The 20,780-nt window shown below is 47.0% G+C and overlaps 1 protein-coding gene and 1 long non-coding RNA gene across 8 annotated transcripts in view; one reads left to right on the forward strand and one right to left on the reverse strand.

Annotated features, from left to right (window-relative positions):
* pde8b (phosphodiesterase 8B) overlaps positions 1–20,780 on the reverse strand; it is a 496,872-nt gene that overhangs the window by 183,176 nt on the left and 292,916 nt on the right. The window lies entirely within an intron of this gene.
* LOC139263834 (uncharacterized) overlaps positions 10,732–20,780 on the forward strand; it is a 58,559-nt gene continuing 48,510 nt past the window's right edge. For both annotated transcript variants that reach the window (XR_011593221.1, XR_011593219.1), the window contains exon 1: positions 10,732–10,840. This is a non-coding gene — a long non-coding RNA (uncharacterized lncRNA). The remainder of the gene's footprint in view (positions 10,841–20,780) is intronic.

Here is a 20,780-nt window from a genome sequence, read left to right on the forward strand (position 1 = left end):
GCATTCTATGAATTCCTCCTCAAGGCTATCCCATGCGATTTGATTTGACCAATCGATATGTAGGTTAAAATCCCCCATGATTACTGCCGTTCCTTTTTCACATGGAGAAATACCACCAACGATGTCTCTACAAGATCCTACAAATCCCCTGGGAGGACAGACGCACCAACATTAGCATTCTCGATCAGGCCAACATCCCCTGTATCGAAGCACTGACCACACTTGATCAGCTCCGCTGGGCAGGCCACATAGTTCGCATGCCAGACACAAGACTCCCAAAGCAAGCGCTCTACTCGGAACTTCTTAATGGCAAATGAGCCAAAGGTGGGCAGCGGAAATGTTACAAGGACACCCTCAAAGCCTCCCTGATAAAGTGCAACATCCCCAATGACACCTGGGAGACCCTGGCCAAAGACCGTCCTAAGTGGAGAAAGCGCATCTGGGAGGGCGCTGAGCACTTTGAGTCATGTCGCCGAGAGCGTGTAGAAATCAAGCGCAGGCAGCGGAAAGAGCGTGCAGCAAACCAGTCCCACCCACCCCTTCCCTTAATGACTATCTGCCCCACCTGTGACAGAGACTGTGGTTCTTGTATTGAACTGTTCAGCCACCTAACAACTCATGTTAAGAGTGGAAGCAAGACTTCCTCGATTCCGAGGGACTGCCTATGATGATTGTTATGTCTATAGTGTATTTATGAATGACTCCACAAGGCAATATGTTGTACTTGAACTGTAGTGATCTCGGTCCTTTATTCCAAACTCCAGAGTGCTCTGCAAGCATGCTGTGCAGCCTTTTATACAGGGCCCTGCCACCAGGGCAGGAAACCCCCAGTCTCCACCAGTTGCACCCTCTAGTGCTGCCAGCATGTATGTACATGGTGTGAACCTTATTGATAGTAGCTCAGGTAAACAAGCCTCCATCTTATACAATCTCACAGCGACTACACATAGAGTACATCCATCATCAGCATATACAACAATGATGATGTCCTGGTTCTTCAGGCTGCTGGTGGTACTGCTTTTCTTCCTCCAACTGTTCATCCAGCCAAAGGAGTGAAGCTAAAACAGCACCCGTGATAAGCAGTGAGTGATTAATGAGGTTAGGTAAGGGAGCTAAAAATCAGTAAGAAGCAAACCTGAAGCTCTGAACTGGCTTTGGGTTGCCGTAGTCACAATGGCGCATAATCCTAATGACCTAAGCAAGTGAGTGGTCCTTTAAATTCAGCTTTCAGTTATGTCATCTTCTGGTGAAGCCAATGCCACTGAGTTTTACTCAACGGGTTTGCCACTGGATGGGACTTCGAATCTGCCCAGTAAAAATCGCACCAGAATACAAATGAGGCCATTGGTCCCCTATTTGAATTTATTCACGGGGCACTGCTTCTTTCCAGCGGGCATGTTTGCGACTTGAGTCAACTCCACAGTAAAAATAGCAGTAGGCTGGTTTCCGGCAAGGACACAGCGGTAAATCGTTTTTTGTGATTTTAACCGCTGCCCCACCCATTTCCGCCTGGCAGGTTGGTTTAAAGTCAGACGGTTCTATTTTTTGATGACTGAAATGGGAGTTTTTAGTGTGTTTTTTTTTACGAACACACTGAGGCTGAAATTGCTAGGGCATTACGGCAGACACCCGCCATAACTCTGGGACAGGCGCAAACTCTACCGAGACCCAGATAGGCCGGTTCGCAGGCGTGCAACGGATTTTCGCTTCGAGTCCCCCTTCCGAGCGCGGCATCAAAGGTTTAGAGGCCGAAACACTGAGTGAGAAAAGGGGTAGTGGGCTCCTGAAGGGTGGAAGTGGGCCTCAGTGAGGGGGTAAGCAGGGAGGTCCAGCCTGAGATCTCAGCCTGCAGAGGTTTTTCTGTGGGTGGGGGTGAAGGAACCCAGCAACCCAGCCTCGGAATGGGAAGGTCGCATGAGATGTGCTCCTAGTAGCCCTGGCACCTGCTGTCCCTGTGTAGATTAGGTGGCTGCCCCCTGACCGGACATACTCTGGCGGGAAGGAGCGCTGGGGGCTTTGGCAGGCGTGATTGTGGTGCAATTATCGGGATGGTAGCTTGTGCAAATGGAGCTATTGCTTTACGCAGCTCATATTAAATTGTGATCAAAACACTTCACCCATTGGTAGCTTTTCCGCTTGATGTATCTGATTTCAAACAGAAAGTTCTGTTTAGACTTTATGGAGTCCAAAGTCCACACATCTAGAGCACCGCCTGTCAGCCTGGAGACGGGGATAGAATATGGGACAATATTTGTATGATTGTGTGAAAGGTTAACAGACTTTCATCTTTCCCAGGTTGTGTAACTATGATGTTACCTCGTGAAATTCAGCATGCTATCATCAGAGATGCCCTCACTGGCAGCGGTGCCCAAAGCATCGGCACTCTTGTCTTATCTTATGCACAGTAAGTTGTCACATACCAAACAAGTAGTTACTATGGTTGCAGCGTACTATCAATGTATCTTGGTACAAGGACTGCTGAATCAATATTGCACACATGCTGTCACTGCCGTCTTTGTAGCCAAGTTTAAACTGTGGAATATACATGGCAGAAATTTGCTCACGGATTCATCAAAGTGCTCAATTTATTGAATGGCACAAAACGTGCTGCATACAATTTGTGTTTTTGAACATATATGGGTTTTCTTTGCATCTGTAGTTTATCAGTGCTCCCTCCTAGTGACGTCTACTCTTTCGGAAAATATCCTGAGTGAAGAACACTTCTGTGTTTTTTGACTTTTATTATAATAAAATGTAAAATCTCAAGAAACCACAAGTTGCCAGCACAATGGATTGTTTCAGACCCCATTGAAACAACTATGTTAAAAGATGGAGGAGCCTAAGCTGAAGCCAAGCTATAGGAACTGTGTTCAATTCATTTACTGCAACTGGAATCAGAGCTTTGAGATCAAACCTTATTTTTTTTTCCAAGTTAGACAAACTGGAATTAGTTCTGCTTTTAAAGACAGTCTGTTCTTCCGTAGCAATAGATCTTCCCATTCTAGTGAGGCAATTTGCAAACTTTTGCAATCTTTTCTGAAGTTACCTTTGATTTACACAATTCAGCATTTGGTTGCAGATCAGCCCAAAACCATGTCAATGTTCCACCCACTATGGCACAGTTTTTCTCAGGGATGCAGCGAAGAGCAAGAATTTTTCACAAGACCATTATGTCAGTCACTTCTTGCGGTAAATTGTGCTTAAAGCAATCTTTCAGAGAGCCACAAACACTTCAAACAGACTGACCTGAAAATGATGATGAATTGGTAGTGCATTTCTAGGAGTACCTAAGGTTATATACCGCTAGAAAAGTTGGGATTTTTATATTAAAAGCGATATGTTCTAGTTAATGTTAAGTACTTTTACAGATCAGAATTAATAAATGTTTAATCTAACAAAAGGAAAATTAAAGTGATATTTGAATTTTCAGCAGACTAATCACACCGTCACTTACCCAAAAGTTAAAACTTACCCAAAATTCAACAGTCATTCTCCCACATCTAACACACTACCACCCTAGCACAAATGCACTCCATCCCCTCAGGACCCAGTTCATACAGCAATTTCACCCATTCAACTCCTCCAACCTTCCCAGTTCATTCGAGCACACCTCCATTAATTCAAACTACTAATGCCTACTCTTCTTTCTCACCTCCAGTTCAAGCTGGCACTCCTCCATCTCTGACTTCAAGCTGGCACTGTTCCATCTCCGAGTTCAAGTTAGCACTGTTCCATCTCCTAATTCAAGCTGGCATTCTACCAGCCCCTAGTTCAAACTGGCACTCTACTTGCCCACTCCCATTTAATTAATTATATCACTTGCCTTCTATCCTGACCCCTAAGCACACTCCCTGCCACTTCTCTCTTCTCCCTGAAAACACTGCATTCAGCTTCTGCCTCGTTCTCGCTGTGCTTCTGACATTCCATTTCCCTCTCTCCTCTATTGCCATCCCTCCATTGCCATCTATTATCCCCTGCCTTCTCCCACCAAACTCCAGCTGCTAATGCACCAGACTGGGTTCTTCCCTAATCTCAGCACTGTTTCTTGTGCTAACGGCAGGATAGTGGCCTCTACATACTGTAAGTGTATGCAATCCTTGCATGAAGAGCAGAAAGGTCCCATTCCGATGCTGAATTCAGGTTGGGATAGAAATAAGTGGAGGAGGACCGAATCTGCACTGGTTTTTGTCACCAAATGCTGACAAACTGATTGGCTCCCAAAACACTGACTGACAACTAGTGCACATGTTAACCAGTTAGGCCTTAGGGAGACTCTTTGAAGCACAAATTGGGCTACTTACCACCATCTGATTGCGCCACAATCCTGGAAAAGAATGGCGACTGCCGCTCTAATGCCCGCCTCTGGCATGGAATTCTGCAGCCGGCATTTTGGTGAAGGCCATCACACTGCCAGTAGCAGCGCTGGCCCTGGAGATGTAAATCTGAAGAGCGTGGCGTCAGTCGTCGTGCAACGCCCACTTAACATCATGCTCTGCAAACTTGGAGCTTTGCGCTGAGTTTAGTGCCGGGTCCTAAGCTCGCTCTGAGAAGCAAGCATAGATCAGACTGACAGAGATGCTGCCAGCACTCCTTAAAGGGACACACACATCTTTCGGGTAGAAACATAGAAACATAGAAAATAGGTGCAGGAGTAGGCCATTCGGCCCTTCGAGCCTGTACTGCCATTCAATGAGTTCATGGTTGAACATGCAACTTCAGTACCCCATTCCTGCTTTCTCGCCATACCCCTTGATCCCCCTAGTAGTAAGGACTTCATCTAACTCCCTTTTGAATATATTTTGTGAATTGGCCTCAACAACTTTCTGTGGTAGAGAATTCCACAGGTTCATCATTCTCTGGGTGAAGAAGTTTCTCCTCATCTCGGCCATCTCACTGACCCTGATCACTGGTTTGCTGTCATGAAGATTCTTTAGACACTGGTGCCAGGTTGTGGGGGCGACACTGCTGGCAGTGACCACCTTGGTGATCTGGTCCCACATCCTTCTTTCTGGAGGGCCTCTCTTGCAGCATTGACCCCCTGCACAAAGCTGGAATGCTGTGTGTGAGACCCTGGGTGCCCTTCCCTGGCTTGCTGAGCCATTTGTGTCAGTGCTGAACCACTTTTCCCATTTTATTTGGTGCGGAAGGCAATTCAGCTTTAAAGGCTGATAGCTGCCATTTGGGAATTTTTTTAACATCAATTCTTTTTTCAGAAAGAAGTTGAATTCCCAGGGCTAAAAGCTGCCTATTTTTCAATGATTTTTCTTTTTTTCACTTTAGAAGGCCTTTAAGGACTTTCTAAAATGACAGCCTCGCTTTAAGAGAAGGCTGTTCTTGCTGCAATGATGCTAAGGCCACGCTACATTGGGTCTCCTGTTGGGCCTACCACCAGGAAAACCGGCCTTGCACAGTGAGTTTAGCTCTGGGCTAATGTTAATTAGCAACCAGCACCAATTTACTTCCAGCGTCATTAATTTGGATGGCCGTTAACTCCTGCCTACGGTGCCACAAGCAGTTTCTAGGCCTTAGCTTACTATAACTGCTCAGCACGAGGAAGAAACTTTCTGTGAGCTCTGTGTAACAAAATCGTAAACCCATTTTTTAGAAATGTATTTTTGTTTCTGCTGCACAGATTGCAAAGAGATCTTCTCCCACGTGGTAATGTGATACAGAAGTAAATCTAGTCGACAATTTATCAGTCTGTCAACATGACCTCAACAATTAGGGGGCCTCCTACCTGTTTGAGACCTCCTGCTTGTTTGAAGCCCCTATGCAAATTTGGGTTGTCCTGAACGTAGCTGGTGCCGGGCCAGTTGTGTTCAGGAAAACACGGTCTACATGCGGCCTAACCAGCGATCCTTAAAAAGGCCACTGCAGGCCTCCACTAAATCAAGCGTTCCACTTCCTTCTTGGAGCACTAACAGGGTGCACGCTTCAGCAGTGCTGCACACTGGGCCGTGTGGCACTGCCGCGTTCGAAGGGCCCTTGGGCCCTTCCCTCCCTTAAAGGGAAGCGCTATTGCTGTAGGCTCTGCAAATAAAGATTCACCTACCTGGACCACCTAGGGAGTGGGGGACCTGCACGATCAGCCCGGCTCTCAAGCAGAGTGCCAGGCTGAGCGGTCGCGAGAAGGACCTCGCGAAGAAAATGAATCAAAACAGCCGAAACAAAGGTAAGATTTTTTTTACTTGTCTCAGCCACCTCGCCTTTAATCATCGCTCCATTAGCATCCACGCCTCCTGCGGCTGCCGGTGTTTTCACCTGGCGCTGCTGCAGGGGGCGAATGTCAATTTAGGGTCTGGGGCACTAATGGGGTGATGCGCCGGCGATGACGTCACGATCTCTGGGTGCAGGAGATTGGGACGCAACGCTGTAGCGCTGCTGCTCAACTCCCGCCCAATATGGCGGGAGTCGTTGTCAGTGCCACGCCAGGCCGCTAACACATTTGTGCCCCGGGGATGCTAACAGGAGGCGTAAATGCAATGAATTTCTCGGCCTTAGCTTTTTGGTGGTAACCCCAATTTCTCGCAAGAGGCGAGACTTCTACGCCTGGCGAGTGTTACTGCCTCCAAACGGGTCGGCACCCAATTTTTCCCTGATAGAGTACAAAAGCAAGGAAGTTGTGATGAATCTTTATAAAAGACAGGTCCGCCCTCAACTGGAGTATTGTTTCCAATTCTGGACACTGCACTTTACAAAGGATGCGAAGGTCTTAGAGAGGGTGCAGAAAAGATTTACAAGGATGGTTCCAGGGAAGAGGGACTTCAGTTATGTGGATAGACTGAAGAAGCTGAGGTTGTTCTCCTTGGAGCAGAGAAGGTTGAGAGGAGATTTGATAGAGGTGTTCAAAATCATGAGGGGTTTGGACAGAGTAGAGAGAGAGAGAAACTGTTCCCATTGGCGGAAGGGTCGAGAACCAGAGGACATGGGTTTAAAGGTGATAGGCAGAAGAACCAAAGGCGACATGGAGAAAAACTATTTTACACAGCGATTGGTTAGGATCTGGAATGCACTGCCTGAAAGGGTGGTGGAGGCTTTCAAAAGGGAATTGGATAAATACCTGAAGGAGAAGATTTGCAGGACTATAGGAAAAGGGCGGGAGAGTGGGACTAGCTGAAGTGCTCTTGCAGAGAGCCTGCACGGGCTCGACAGGCCGAATGGCCTCCTTCTGTGCTGTAACCATTCCATGATTCTATAATGGCTACAGTTATGTTATTAACAAACTGGATACACTGCACATCATTCTAACATGCAGTTCATTCCATATACTGCATCAATTATTTCATACTTCAGTCAGAGTATGAATATTTTTGCTTCAATTATACTATCAAAATGATGTGCTACTTTTAACATATATTTTAGCAGTCAATATTTAGCAGTGCATAGACCATTCACAAACATTATCAATGTTTTATACTGCTAAAATAGCTTGGCAATGTTTTGTGATCATGGAAACTGATATTACAAGGGCTCGGACTTTGTGGTCAGCAGCAAACGAATGCGCCAGCCATTCATTACACATACACTTGCCCACAGACTTGCTATGATTAGAGAGCCAAAGTAGCTCGGCACCTTCTGCAGTGGATCTGGGGCCTGTGTGAACAGGATAAGCAACTGTGTATCTCCTTCACCAATCAAAGAAACCCTTCTTTCTTTCTTCACCAATCAGATTGAAGAATCCTTACTGAGACATGCAGGGACCGCTGCGGCCGGGGTCAATGGAGGGTCCCGACCTCACTGCTGGCTCCAGCCCATTGTGTAGAAATTATTTAACGTTGATTGGGCTTGTTAAGCCCGCCCAGCGCGTTTCCCATCCAATTGAAGGAAGCGGCTCTGATGACGTAATTCAGTGATGTGTCATCAGCTAGTTTTCTTAAAGGGACCACACGTAAATTTACTTTGACAGTTGTGCTGTCAGTATTCTACAGCATTGAGGTGCTGCAAACACTGACAATCTGCACAGAGGTGCAGGGCTGCACCCAGCCTCTCCCATGACTCCCTTCATATGCTTATGGAGGGAGTCATAGCATGCAGGAAGGCTCTCTTCCCTTCCCATGGGCGGAAAAGACCTCACCAGGAGACCAATGCAGCCTGGTTGCACATTGCACAGGAGGGCACAAACAGGGATGTCATCAGGAGGACCAGGCAGCAGTGGCACAAACCTTTCAATGATCTCAATGGATCACAAAATGTTATTGCAAAGTCACACTCAACCTCATACTGCTGTGCCACATCCCCATCACTCTGCCTTCCCTTATTTATTCCTACACATCCAACTTACCTTGCACCTCCACCCATCCCTCTATATTATCACTTAACCATCTCACAAGTCACCCCTCATTCTCACCCTTATCCTAGTCCAATCACACCAACTAACAACACACAAGGGTAGCCACTTGGGTATTTTAGCCAATGTTCATGTAAAGTTTCTGTTAATGTGGTGTCAAACATTGAAACCTTTATTTTCAGCACTTGGCGTTCTTAGATCTGTGTATGCACCTTTGGAAGTGGCTTAGTGAGTTGCAGTGAATGGAAAGACATAATGGTACCTCCCGCAATGGTGATGAGTGTGAAAGTAATGGCTTGGATGTTGTAGGGATGCTTTATGGTGTTGGTGTAGGGTGGTGCCAACCTGGCGCATCATGTGGCAGCCAGGGTATACACCGTCAAGTGAAGTAAATCTGGCCACGGTGAGGCCATTCTTGGCATCCCAGGCATCAAAGTGGTCAGGGGCTGATGCCCTGTGTCCTATGCAGCATCAGTTGATTGCGGAGAAGGTTGATGCTGTTGGTGCTGCTGGTATGCCTGGTGATGCTGGTGTTGGGGCTGATTCTGGTCAGATTCTGAGGGCCAAGGTAACAGAGTGTAAATGGTTCCCATCCTGATGAAGTAGATATCAGTTGAAGGTGTGACGACAGAAGCACTCTGTCAAAAGTGAGAGAGGTTGCTACAATGAGGTGAGCCTGGCTGGAAAGTTTGCTATAAAGACTTGCAGTCTGCATAAAGCACAATCTGTCTTCCAAGGGGAGAAGTCACAGAGTCTCTGGGTTTGGAAAGTGTGCAAATGTTGATTGAGAGCTTTTATACAAGTTTTAACTCTGTCACCAATCATCTGCTTCAATGGCTACCCAACCTCCATCTCAGATGAATAGACGGGATCCAGGAGCAGCATGAAATCCATGGATAAAGTTAAAAGGTGATTAAAATATTACAGTTAAGGGCTTCTAAACCAAGCCAATAATTGGCTCAATTGCCTCCCCCGATGTTGCGTGTCGGGTCAGTTCAGCATACTTATACTGGAAGGGACAAGCCCTAACAATTACTGGGGCGTTTAGTGGGTATCTATTAAATACTGTAATTTCATAACCTTCCATGTGTTTCAATCCCGAGACTCTCGGCAAAATACCATTATAGCGCAGCTTGTGAAAGTGGCAGGCCAACTCGGACAGCAACTTCCTGAATACCATGTTGAACTGTACATGAGCGGTCGCTGGAAGTTACTGTCCGATTTACACTTCAGTAATGTTGAGCCCTGATATCCTCATCATTATTGCTACCTTGCTTAGGGAGTCTCGTGTCGGGCATGTGGACGATGTGGCCCGCCCAACGGAGCTGGTCGAGTGTGGCCAGTGCTTCAATGCTGGGGATGTTGGCCTGAGCGAGAACACTGACGTTGGTGCATCTATCCTCCCAGTGGATTTGCAGGATCTTGTGGAGACAGCGCTGGTGGTACTTTCCAACGCTTTGAGGTATTTGCTGTATATAGTCCACGTCTCTGAGCCATATAGGACAGGTATCACTACTGCCCTGTCGACCATAAGCAAGCGCTCTACTCCGAACTCCTACATGGCAAGCGAGCCCCAGGTGGGCAGATGAAACATTTCAAGGACACCCTCAAAGCCTCCTTGATAAAGTGCAACATCCCACCGGCACCTGGGAATCCCTGGCCCAAGACCACCCAAAGTGGAGGAAGAGCATCCGGGAGGGTGCTGAGCACCTTGAGTCTCATCGCCGAGAGCATGCAGAAATCAAGCGCAGACAGCGGAAGGAGTGTGCGGCAAACCAGACTCCCCACCCACCCCTTCCTTCAACCACAGTGTGCCCCACCTGTTACAGAAACTGTAATTCCTGCATTGGACTGTACAGTCATCTGAGAACAGACTTTTAGAGTAGAAGCAAGTCTGCCTCGATTTCGAGGGACTGCCTATGATGATGATGATATTGCTACCTCAAACCAGCCAATTATTTTTACAATTGCTATTAAGGCCCATAAAATATGGTGTCTGCTAACTGTGGAAATAATTGTGGGTTGTCACTTAGCTTAACTATGCTGTTAGCCTCACTTGTTCTCTTCAGGTTTGACATTCAAACTGAAAAACATGAATGAGAGTTTCAGTGGCATTTGCTGAGAAGCCAAATGTACCTGTGCTGTGTAAACCCAATTACCAGCCCATGAAACAATACTTGTTTCAATACACCCTTCAGGGAAAAGCATTAAAAAAGGTGGAGGAAGAGATGTAGGGGCAGAAATGTCCCCTCTGAGGAAGGCCCGTTTGCACCTTAACCCGGCGGCCACGCTGTGGAGTCCAGTGGCCGCCGAGCTCCCGTCAAATATCAGTATTCCCCTGAAGCGGTCGACAGCTCCGCACCTCTTCCCCCTCACTTCCGCGGAGTTGATTGATAGCACTCTTAAGTGCGTCATCATTCTGTGCACTGCCGAGGTCCCAGAAAGGAAGCGAGACTCCCATTCCAAAGTCGTGCGGCCGCTCGGCGGTCCCAAGAGTCACTTTTTTTCCGGTGTTACATCGTTGCAGTTGCACACCGCCGGAGCCTCTTAAAGGTATGTTGATTTCACAGAATTTCATGCCGGCGACTTTTTGACGTTGTTGGACTTGCAGTGCAAGGCTTCAGTGTGCACTGCTTGCCAAGTGCTGGAGGTGCCTTCCAGCTGTAGAAGAGGGAGGCCACTTCGAGGAGGTTGCACTTGTGGAGGGTCTTGAGATGGGGGCAGTGCTTGCAGGCCAATGCCTCCTGCGCATTGTGTGTGCCGCCGAGGCACGGATAGGAAGGCGGTGCCGGGGGCAAGGGATGCAGAGGCAGCGGGGAAGGGCCGCAGACATCATTGCGGAGCATAATGGAGAGGGCCAGGGAGATAGCCACAGAGAGCAAGCAAGAGATCTGGCACACAAAACCCCTCAGCAAGGGCCTCCCCCAAGGAGGAGAGTCAGGTTCGCTGACCCTCTCCAGCAGATAATTGGCGAGCAGCCCAGGAGGCAGCCTGCAGCGGAGCCAGATGCTGGGCAGCACCAGCCTGTAGAGTTGAAGGAGGCACAACAGCAGCAGGAAGCAGTCAATGAGCCACTCTCTTAGCATGACTACCAGACAGAAGTGGGGGCGAGAGGGCCTATCACAGAAGGGTCTTCCGCCAAAAATTTGTATACACTGTTATGAGTGATGATCAGTGCCTGCGCAGACTGAGATTCCACTTGAGCCTGCACCTGGTTATTTCCATGGCCCAACCTGTCAACCCTCTCACACATCATTACCGCACACTGTCATGAGGGACCTGATCACAAATTCCAAACACTAAATAAAGATTTATTACAACCCAAACAATGGATCTCAAAAACACTTACATTATCCATTATAACCTTGTCCAACTCCTTCTTACCCCGCTTACGCTGACCTATCCTTACAGTACGCCGCAGTGTCTCCCCTTTGCCTGCCTCGTGGCTTTGGGAAGGCGGCTGTGTGTGTGTAGAGGAAGCTGCAGATATCCTTCTCGGAAGTCCCCGTCCAGCTCTGGCCCTGGAAGGGCCAGCTGAATAATGGGCTGCATTCTCCTGTGCACCTTCAGTCAGAAGTGGCTAGGGGGGTAGCCATGCTTGGCAGCAATTGCACAGTGGCATCTATCGGCTCAGGGCTGCTGTGAGCTGCAGAGGCAACATCCTGGTCCAAGGGGCCATAGCCACTCCCCAGGGAAGCACCCCACCTCCCCCACCAAGCAGCTGGAGCACAGGTTGGTGGGGTGTGGTGGAACATATAGGCCCCCGGTGGACCGTCGTGGACACAGCCGCAATGGCAACAGTCAGATGTCGCTTAGCCTCCAGCTGACACTGCATGATAGCAGCCACACTCTGGAAGCCATCAGAGACGAAAGCAGTCAGAGGCTCCGTGCCTTGTTGCACAAAGTGCATGCGAGCATTCTGAGCTTCCAGGGCAGCGGCCAGCCTGTGCAAAAAAAGGTCAAGATGAACTCAAGACTCAGCTGTAAAACCTGCCCTTTAAGAATGCCGGGGAGCAGCTGCATTGTGAGCATAATGGTTTGCATGAAATGGATAAGAGGGGAACATCACAATGCAAACACCACACCGCAGCAACACCACTGAAACCAGCCATTACCACCGGGAATTAAGACTCCGCTCCGTTTATGACCAGAAAAAGGACAATTTCGATCTTATTACCACCGCAATCATATCAGTGGTAACGGATGGCCAACGGTGGTGCGACCACCCCATTCCGGGCGGAGGGCAATTTTGGCCCCCTATTACCTCTAAAGGTACATAAGAACATAAGAAATAGGAGCAGGAGTAGGCCATTTGGCCCCTCGAACTTGCTCCGCCATTCAATAAGATCATAGCTGATCTGATCCTGGCTTCAACTCCACTTCCCCGCCCGCTCCCCATAACTCTCGACTCCCTTATCATTCAAAAATCTGTCTATCTCCACCTTAAAAATATTCAAAGACCCAGCCTCCACAGCTCTCTACGGTAGAGAATTCCAAAGATTCACAACCCACTGAGAGAGGAAATACCTCCTCATTTCTGTTTTAAATGGGTGACCCCTTTGTTATATATGTATGCTTGTATTTACTCTGTACAGCCACCAGAGGACTCATCCCTTGGCGTTCCAAGGGATCCCATAACCCTCTGGGAGCACAGGTATTTAAGGAGGCTTCACAGGTTGGTGAGGCACTCTGGAGACCTGCAATAAAAAACTAAGGTCACACTTTACTTTGAGCTCACAGTGTTCAGTCTGACTCCTTCTCCATACATAACAACTGGCGACGAGATACAGATAGCGAACCCAAAGATGCAGAGAACAGTGGGCATCCTGGAGAAATTCTCGGAGGGAAATGATTGGGAAACTTTTGTGGAGCGACTCGACCAATACTTCGTGGCCAATGAGCTAGATGGGGAAGAGAGCGCTGCCAAATGAAGGGCGATCCTCCTCACCGTCTGTGGGGCACCAACGTAGGGCCTCATGAAGAATCTGCTCACTCCAGCGAAACCCACGGAGAAATCGTACGACGGTTTGTGCACACTGGTCAGAGAGCATTTGAACCTGAAGGAAAGCGTTCTGATGGCGAGGTACCGGTTCTACACCTACAAAAGGTCTGAAGGCCAGGAAGTGGTGAGTTATGTCGCCGAGCTAAGACGCCTTGCAGGACATTGCGAATTCAAAGAACATTTGGAGCACATGCTCAGAGACTTTTTTGTACTTGGCATTGGCCACGAAACCATACTTTGCAAATTTTTGACTGTAGATACCCCAACCTTGAGTAAGACCATAGCGATAGCCCAGGCATTCATTACCACCAGTGACAATACGAAGCAAATCTCTCAGCACACAAGTGCTGCTACAAGTACTGTGAACAAAGTGATGTTGTTTTCAAATCGTAACGTACAGGGCAGGTCACACATACCTGCAGCTGCACGTCCACAGGTGTCTCAGAGTCCACCATCAAGGGTGATGAATGCAAGCCAATAAACCCTAGTTGGCGCTGCAGGGGTGATCATCGTTTCCATTCATGCCGATTCAAAGATTACGTTTGCAAGGGCTGTGGAACAATGGGACACCTCCAACAAGTGTGCAGGCGAGCTGCAAAGCCTGTTAAACCTGCAAACCACCATGTTGCAGAGGAGGACAGATCCACGGAGGATCACAACGAACCAGAGCCTCAGATCCAGGAGGCAGAAGTACATAGGGTGCACACATTCACCACGAATTTTCCTCCGATAATGCTAAATGTTGAACTAAATGGACTCCTGGTGTCAATGGAGCTGGACACGAGCGCGAGCCAGTCCATCATGGGCAAAAAGACTTTCGAAAGGTTGTGGTGCAACAAGGCTTCAAGGCCCGTCTTAACTCCAGTTGGCACGAAACTAAGAACTTACACGAAAGAACTGATTCCTGTAATCGGCAGTGCTACCATAAAGGTCTCCTACGATGGAGCAGTGCATAAGCTACCACTCTGGGTGGTACCGGGTGATGGTCCCACACTGCTTGGCAGGAGCTGGCTGGGAAATATACGCTGAAACTGGGATGACGTCTGAGTGCTATCGCCCGCTGACGACAATTCGTGTGCCCAGGTCTTAAACAAAGTTCCTTCACTGTTCGAACCAGATATCAGGAAATTCCAAGGAGCAAAAGTGCAGATCCACCTAATTCCGGGCGCGCGACCCATCCATCACAAGGCGAAAGCAGTACCGTACATGATGTGAGAAAGGGTAGAGATCCATCTAGATCGGTTGCAAAGAGAGGGCATCATTTCCCCGATCGATTTCAACGAGTGGGCTAGTCCTATCATCCCAGTCCTCAAGGGATACGGCACCATCAGAATCTGTGCCGATTACAAAATAACCATCAATCGTTTCTCCCTGCAGGACCAATACCTACTACCAAAGGCCGACGAACTCTTTGCAACGCTGGCGGGGGGAAAGACGTTCACGAAGCTGGATCTGACTTCAGCTTACATGACGCAGGAACTGGAAGAATCATCGAAGGCCCTCACCTGCATCAACACGCACAAAGGTCTTTTTGTTTATAACAGATGCCCGTTTGGAATCCAATTGGCGGCGATATTTCAGAGAAACATGGAAAGCTTACTGAAGTTGGTCCCGCACATCGTGGTCTTCCAGGACGACATCTTGGTCACAGGTCGGAACACACTCGAGCATCTGCAGAACCTGGAGGAGGTTCTTAGTCGACTCAACCACTTGGGGCTCAGGTTAAAACGCTCAAAATGTGTTTTCCTAGAGCCTGAAGTGGAGTTCCTGGGAAGGAGTATTGCGGCGGACGGCATCAGGCCCACCAACGTGAAGACGGAGGCAATCGAGAACGCACTGAGGCCACAGAACATGATGGAGCTGCGGTCGTTTCTGGGACTCCTGAACTACTTTAGTAACTTCTTACCAGGTCTCAGCACACTGTTAGAACCACTGTATGTCTTACTATGAAAAGGGGGTGAATGGGTTTGGGGCAAAAGCCAAGAAAATGCCTTTGTAAAAGCGAGAAAATTGTTATGCTCAAACAAATTGCTTTTGTTGTATGATCCATGTAAGCGTTTGGTACTAGCATGTGATGCGTCGTCATATGGCGTCGGGTGTGTATCGCAACAAGCTAATGATTTCGGGAAACTGCAACCAGTTGCTTATGCATCCCGGAGTCTGTCTAAGGCTGAGAGAGTCTACAGCATGATTAGAAAGAAGCGTTAGTGTGTGTCTATGGGGTAAAGAAAATGCATCACTACCTGTTTGGGCTAAAATTCGAATTAGAAACTGACCATAAGCCACTTATATCCCTTTTCTCCGAGAGTAAAGGGATAAATACCAACGCATCGGCCCGCATCCAGAGATGGGCGCTCACGTTGTCCGCAATCGCCACAGGCCAGGCACAGAAAACTGCGCCGATGCTCTCAGTAGGCTGCCATTGCCCACCACGGGGGTGGAAATGGCACAGCCCGCAGATCTAGCCATGGTTATGGAAGCATTTGAGAGTGAGCAATCACCTGTCACTGCCCGGCAGATCAAAACCTGGACAAGCCAGGACCCCTTATTATCTCTAGTCAAAAGTTGTGTGCTTCACGGGAGCTGGTCCAGTGTCCCAGTGGAAATGCAGGAAGCGATAAAGCCGCTTCCGCTGCGCAAAGATGGAATGTCTATAGAGGCAGACTGCCTTCTGTGGGGCAATCGAGTAGTGGTCCCCAAGAAGGGCAGAGACACCTTCATCAATGACCTCCACAGTACCCACCCAGGCATCGTAATGATGAAAGCGATAGCCAGATCCCACGTGTGGTGGCCTGGTATCGATGCAGACTTAGAGTCCTGCGTTCACAGATGTAATACATGCTCGCAGTTAAGCAATGTACCCAGGGAGGCGCCGCTAAGTTTATGGTCTTGGCCCTCCCCAAATAATAATTTGCTTTTTTATTTTTCCTACCAAAGTGGATAACCTCACATTCAACTACATTAGAGTCCATCTGCCAAATTTTTGCCCACTCAGTGAGCTTATCTACATCCCTTTGTAGATTATTTGTGTCCTCCTCACAACCTGAGCAATTGCATGAATCGATAGCAAATAGAGTGTTGAGGTACATTCATTTTTTTTATTTGTTCATAGAATCTGGGCGTCACTGGCAAGGCATTTATTGCCCATCTCTATTTGCCCTTTAGGGGATGGTAGTGAGCTACCTTCTTGACCCACAGAGGGCAGTTAAGAGTCAAGCACATTTCTGTAGGTCTGGAGTCACATATAAGCCAGACCAGGAAAGGACGGCAGATTTCCTTCCCTAGAGGACACAGGTGGAACAGATGGACGGAACTGCTCGTGTCTGTGGATCATTAATCCAGTAACATAACCACTATGCTACCGTACCCCTCAGGAACAATTTATAGGTCAAGTACTTTGCATCAGTCTTCACTCTTGAAGATGATGCTCGACTGTTAGAATTGAATGATTTTAATAATAGACGAACATATTATTAAGATCTTGAAAATAGATACAGCAGCCGGGCCAGATGATATCCACCTGAGGATCCTCGGGGAGATTCCCACTCTTCTGCTAGCTTTTCCAGTCATTTCTGCCTCAGCATGGAAGCTGGATGCGATTTTGAGGCCAAAGAGCCAGACAGAAATAAAAGCCATTTAATTTATTTTGTATTTTTTATTTTTGAATACTATTTAGATTTTCTAGACTAGAGCATCTCAGTTATGTTCTGGACTATGGAACAGTATATGTGTACAGAGAATCTGCTAATAGTTTTGTGCTACATCTGATACTACTGTATATGGTCCACGTCTCTGAGCCATACAGGAGAAATACCACCAGCGATACCTCCGCAAGATCCTGCAAATCCCCTCGGAGGACAGACGCACCAACGTCAGTGTTGTTGGTCAGGCCAGCATCCTTAGCATTGAAGCACTGACCACACTCGACCAGTACCGTTGGGTGGGCCACATTGTTTGCATGCCTGACATGAGAATCCCAAAGCAAGCGCTCTACTCGGAACTCCTACATGGCAAGCGAGCCCCAGGTGGGCAGAGGAAATATTTCAAGGACACCCTTAAAGCCTCCTTGATAAAGTGCAACATCCCCACCGACACTTGGGAGTCCCTGGCCAAAGACCGCTCTAAGTGGAGGAAGAGCATCCGGGAGGGCTCTGAGCACCTTGAGTCTCGTTGCCGAGAGCATGCAGAAAACAAGCGCAGGCAGCGGTAGAAACGTGTGGCAAACCAGACTCCCCACCCACCCTTTCCTCCAATGACTGTCTGTCCCATCTCCGACAGAGACTGTAATCCCCGTATTGGACTGTTCAGTCACCTGAGAACTCACTTTTAGAGTGGAAGCAAGCCTTCCTCGATTTCGAGGAACTGCCTATGATGATGATGATGATGATGACATGTGTGATATTAAATTAATACAGCAATTCCAATCTTGTGATATTGTGCAGCTGCAAATATTTTAACTGTGGTAAATGTAGATTGAATTCTAACAGTAACAGTTGAGCTCCCCGTGTGACGGCTGTTGAAGTGGAGGTGCTTCCCATTGCTCTTGAATCTATTGTTTTTTTTCAAATTCAAGCCCGGCAGCACCACTGCTTCCTGATTTATTTCATCTCTTATGCGGCTAGATTTTACAACCACTCATAAAATCTAACCCATATACCTTTCAACCTTGATGTCCTGCAGCATGGACCTTGGCCCTTTATCAAGGTTTGTCAAGAAAAACCTTTGAAACCCAATGCTTGCATCTAATCCTAGACACTAGAGCAGAAGTATGTACTGTTCCTTTTGCATATCTGTAAATTCCAAACAGCCTTGGGCTGGAATTCATCTGTCCAAAGCTAACTTTTAGGCTCATTACATGGTGCCTTTTTAAAAGGCATCCATTATCAATAATTTATGATATACTGACACATTGCCCTCCAAAGCACAGACAGTGGCTGAATCTCATGGATTCTAAACCCAGAGCTTAGTTATCTGTAGCCTATTATAAGAATAAAAGTGTTTAGTAATAACAAAATTGATTCTGCATATATATAAATGTTAAAAGTGTAGATTATACAGAAAGACTGCAGTGTTGAAACAAAATGGATGACTTCCCCAAGTTCATGTCTCCACGGCTTTGAAACTCACCAAACTAGAAAAGGTGTTAATTGGAAAGCCATTGACCTAGTCAAGGAGTGGTGCCGGCCCTCCAGACAGACACATGTATGAGGAGAAGCCAATCAGAAATGGCCCTTGAATCAAGAGCCAATCCTGGGGCTTTCTGAGAAACAATGTACTTAAGGACTATAAAGACCCAAGCATAGATTGCTCTCTCTTCTTCTCTTCTGAACACATGGCAACCGTCCTCTAAAGACCAGCTGAAACAGCAGGCCGTGTGCTCAGCCAGTCAGCCAGAGGAAAGTGACGTATACCTTTTTATACCTTTTTATACCTTTTTATAAATCATTATTGTAACATTGTATCTGTTGTAACTAAGTCGATCCGTAGGATAGCTGACGACTGATGATAGATGTACATGTGTGTGTATTTAATAAACTATTACAAATTATTTTAAAAGAATCGGTCTTGCTGTCAATTTAATGCCAGAGATTTAGAAATCTTACAATATATGAAGTCAGAAATATTTGTGCATGAAAGTTTAATATATTAATGGAATAATAGCAAGCCAAAACTAAAGATAACTATAATAATGACAAATGTCTAACAGATCTGACACTGGTATTTTCAAAGAAGAGGCAAGGGGGTAGAAATTTGGTCGCTTAGCACCCTTGGAAAGGGTTGGAAAGGGCGCTAAAGAGGTTGGAGCTGCGAGCGTTGGCATTCATGTTATGTGCCACATTCAGTGTGCCAGTGCCGATGGCACTGACCAGTACCACTCGGGTGCATCGAGCCGGTGTGCAACGCGCATGGTTTCGACAGCATTTCGAAATTAGGTTGTAGAGGCACCTGTAGCGCCCCATAGTGACAGCACCTGTGAACGCTAGCGTGCAAAGCTGTCCCGGGGCGCTACGGGATGGAATGATTGGTAAAGATAAGTTAATTTAATATTTCGCTGATTTATTTTTGCAATTCACCTGTATTTGAGGGGAGTAATTTATCGGGATTGTTTTTTGTTCCGATTTTTTTTCGAGGGAAGCCTCTCTCAGGGCGCTACAAGGCCGGCTCTTTCGCAACGGTAATTTTCAGTTGATCAGCCAGCCTAGCGCCCTGAGAGAAGTGTGGAACGCCTCCCTTAGCGCTTCGCTCCACATTCAGGGCACAGCAAACCAATTTTTTGGCTGCCGTTGCAAACCATTTCTGCCACAAAATTTACTGTCCCCTTCTCCATTAGCACCATAAGTAACCTCCAACCGAATTTCCATCTTAAGGACTTGCAGAAATTATACTGGGTACCAATGAGAAACTGAAGATTAAGTCATGCTCCAGAAGCAGAGTTCTGTAAGTGATCAGAAGATCACAAAATAAATACTAATGAGGAAAGCCATTCATCTAATTTTAGTTCATCCATCCAAAAATGCCTTTAACTAGTTTGAACCTATGCTACCTTGTTCTAGTTGTTTCCATAGATCTACTTTTCTTATACCATCCACTATCTTGTATTCCTCCATAAGTTAAGCTCTCAGTAACCTCCTTTCAAAACTTTCTCCTGTCTTTCCTCCTACTTTCCTCTAACACCAGGGATCAGCCTTGTAGTTGTCCTCTGAGTTACTTCCAATTCTTGAATGTCTCCCTTGTTGTCTCGATGACTGGAATTGGATACAGTATTTAAGGTGTGGCTTGGCCAGAGCACAATAAAATTTGAGCATGATTGTCTCTGACTTATATTCGACTGATTTGGTTATATAGTTCCGCATTCTGTTTGCTTTGCTGATTGCTGCCCTGCAATGATTGCACATGTTGGGTAGAAGGTCTTCTATGACCCTTAGATTTCTGTAGCTATTTCAACATCATTTCTTCCTATGTGCAGTATTTTACATTTGTTTGTATTTAATTTCAATTCTGCGCACTTCAATATTTTATTCAACTCATTGTGCATTTCCTAAACTGCCTCCTTAGAATTACCTACCCTTTCTAATTTATATTTGATGGCTAGTTCTGCATTGAAACTTCTACTCAGAAGCAACAGAGTTCTAAGAGTGTGGGAGAGTGGCAGATGCAGGAGAAGGGATTTGGGAATGTTGCTGGCAATCTTTTCGGGCCTTTTATTCGGTGTATAATGTGAGTGCAGTTCTTCTGTTTTTCACATATGCATGGGGATCCAACTTTCGCACCACTCTTGGTAGTGTAGTGCTGCTGTCATCATAAACTTCTATAGAACTGATAGCCTGGTCCTAACTCCTTGATGTCGTAGCAGTTGAACCCCGACATCAAGTAGGTCATCTTCATCAAGCCTCTGGTCTTTGGACTAGATTGAATCCACAAGAAAATTTATATTTTGCAGTCTGCTGAATATAGCTACAGTACTACACCAGCGGGTGGACAAAAGTTTTG

The sequence above is a fragment of the Pristiophorus japonicus genome, chromosome 1, assembly GCF_044704955.1.
Source record: "Pristiophorus japonicus isolate sPriJap1 chromosome 1, sPriJap1.hap1, whole genome shotgun sequence".
Lineage (NCBI taxonomy): Eukaryota > Metazoa > Chordata > Chondrichthyes > Pristiophoridae > Pristiophorus > Pristiophorus japonicus.